Source organism: Amblyomma americanum, chromosome 10, assembly GCF_052857255.1.
Source record: "Amblyomma americanum isolate KBUSLIRL-KWMA chromosome 10, ASM5285725v1, whole genome shotgun sequence".
Lineage (NCBI taxonomy): Eukaryota > Metazoa > Arthropoda > Arachnida > Ixodida > Ixodidae > Amblyomma > Amblyomma americanum.
The window spans coordinates 120,439,542-120,442,089 of record NC_135506.1 but is presented as its reverse complement, the minus strand read 5'-3'; positions in this window follow the sequence as shown (position 1 = coordinate 120,442,089).

The window sequence follows — 2,548 nt, the reverse complement described above, 5'->3', positions numbered from 1 at the left end:
TAATATTGTAACACAGCCCGCCATGGCAGCTCACCTCAGGACCCAAAGGCTTGCATTGGAGAATCCGTGGTTCACCAGTAGAATTGTCATTGCCTCCAGCAGGGTGCACCAGATTTCAGCCACCTGTTCGAGCAAGACAGTTGTCCACAGCTAATTCTAATGCGATTAACGCACAGCATTTCATCATCTATCTGCCCCTTGCATCAGCTGTTTACCTTCTTTGATCAGACGGCATCAAATGGGAGGAGTCCAACACGCGCATTCGCACAAACCATGGTCGCCATTAATAACGCTCTCCCTCAATTTCAAACTGACAGCGCCTCGTACTGAACTCGGTACCAAAAAACGGACAGCGTGAAGTGCAAGCATAATGACGTCACAGTCGCTGCCCTTTCGGTCTACCTACGGCTTGTAACATCATCCAAGCTTCGTTGGACTCCTCATGGCTCGGAGCCCATCAAAAAGCCGGCCTGCAAGCAAGGATTATCGTAGCCGGAGATTTTAGTGTACAACGCATAATCTGGAGTTGCACCAGAACAGCCCGCCGACGAGCGGCTCTTCACAAAGTCATGGAATAGGGTGGACTTGTGCTAGCCAACGACCTTTACTGCCTACCCGGCTCGCTTTGCACAGTCGACAGAGAGACACCACGTCTTACCTAATCTGGACAACTTGAAGTTTGGCTCAAATACGGCAATACCACAGCAGCACTTCAGGCAGCGATCATTATCCAGTATAGATACAAGTCTCCCCCGGCACATCCGCAACGAGAAAGACCCATAGAAAATTCGACTGAGCCACCTTTTGGCGGAAACTGCTCATATGTCAGCAGAGCATTCCCATATTGCTCAAGCTCCAAACATCATACAGGAATTGAAAACTAAACATTTTCACAGATTTGCCAGTCTGGTTGGGTTTGAAGACTTATAATAAATTGCACATCTCCAACCAAAAAATTTAATTTTAACCCAACGTTTCGAAACCGACTCGGCTCCATCAGGGTGACTGAGGGCAGTCGCTAGCATCTTTTAAGTATGGAGGGGAGGAGGGGGTCAAAGGAACGACAGCTGTGATGCGAAAGGCGTGGGGGAGGGGGAGGGGGCTTAAGGCTGTTAGTTACGTTGTCGCATTGCAGGGAGGTGGTCAATGGCGACTTTTTTTCGTTGAATTGAAGAGCGAAGTCCCTGGGCACATACTGGAGGCAGGTTTCCTTTTGTGCGGTTGATGTTGTTCGGGTTGGTTTGGATGTGCCAAGATTCCAGAAGGAGCCTTTTGTGGAAATTTGTTTCGGTTCCGTGGATGCGGGTTTCTTCGAAGTTGACCCTATGGTCGGAGCCCTCAGACTGTTCGGCTACTGGATTGCGATCTCTTGCGGAGTTGCGGACGTCGTTTTTATGTTGCCGAATTCTTTCTTTGAGATTTTTGGTTTCGCCGATGTAGCTTGCGTCGCATTCGGCGCAAGGAATTTTATAGACAATGCCTTGGGCTCTTTCTCTCCGCGGCCTGTCTTTGGGAACACGTTGGCAAAGCTTTGCCTACCTGTTCCCAAATACCGGCCGCCGAGAGAAAGAGCCCAAGGCAGAACAGGTAGGCAAAGCTTTGCCTACCTGTTCACCAAACCTTTGCCTACCGTTGACGCCAAACCTTGCAGCCATTTCTTCTCTAGTTTAAGGAAACTTCAAGCTAAGGTGAGCTTGATGCTCAAAGTGCTTCAGAATGTCTTGAGGCATGTAATATCAATACCGTCTCTTATGTGTTTAGAAAGACAATACCTCAGATTCAACCAGACTTAGGCCAAGTGGAGGCGTAGACCCAGCAAACATTTTGCGGTCTTCACGTTAAGACCGTTAAGAGAGGGAGCTTTTCACAGCCTTGTTCAACTTTGCAAGTCAGCTCGAACTTTTGCCCCTGAGACTTACGTGGTCCCTCAGAAAGCACCTCCTGCTTCAAAAGATGCTGTGGCGGACTGCTTAAAATTTTCGTGATTCGACTGACTAATGTCGCGTGTTGCCGTACTGTCGCGGTACGGTAACAAGCAGTACTGTTTAAACAAATAGACCGAAAAGGAAGCCTTTGGCATTTGCTGCAAAAGAAATTGCACTGCCGACTGCACAGGTTCCCATGTCTAAGAAAGACTTGTCAAGTTTGTGCGGTTAACACTCGACATCAAACATTACACAGTTCCCAATAGCGACCATTTTTTTATCCTCTCAGCTAGTATCAATTCCAAGGCTATATCGTCAAAGTATCCCCGCCTGATAAAATGTGTCGACGACGTCATGTGAATGGGTTCCGGATCCGTTGCCTTCAGGAGGTGTCGACGAAATGGTTCACGCATTTGGCTTTGTGAGATGCAGTTTGGAAACTCTTTTTATCTTTCTGTTTGTCGGGACCCGCCCCCGTAGGAAATTTGTGTTGAGACGAATCAAGGAGTCCTGGCCTAACACACTGCCACAGACACCACCGCGAGGGCGATCATCACTCTTGTGAACGCTGCAAAAGTGTACCTCGCCAAGGTCGAACAAAACTGGCAGGTGCACTGCTGTCG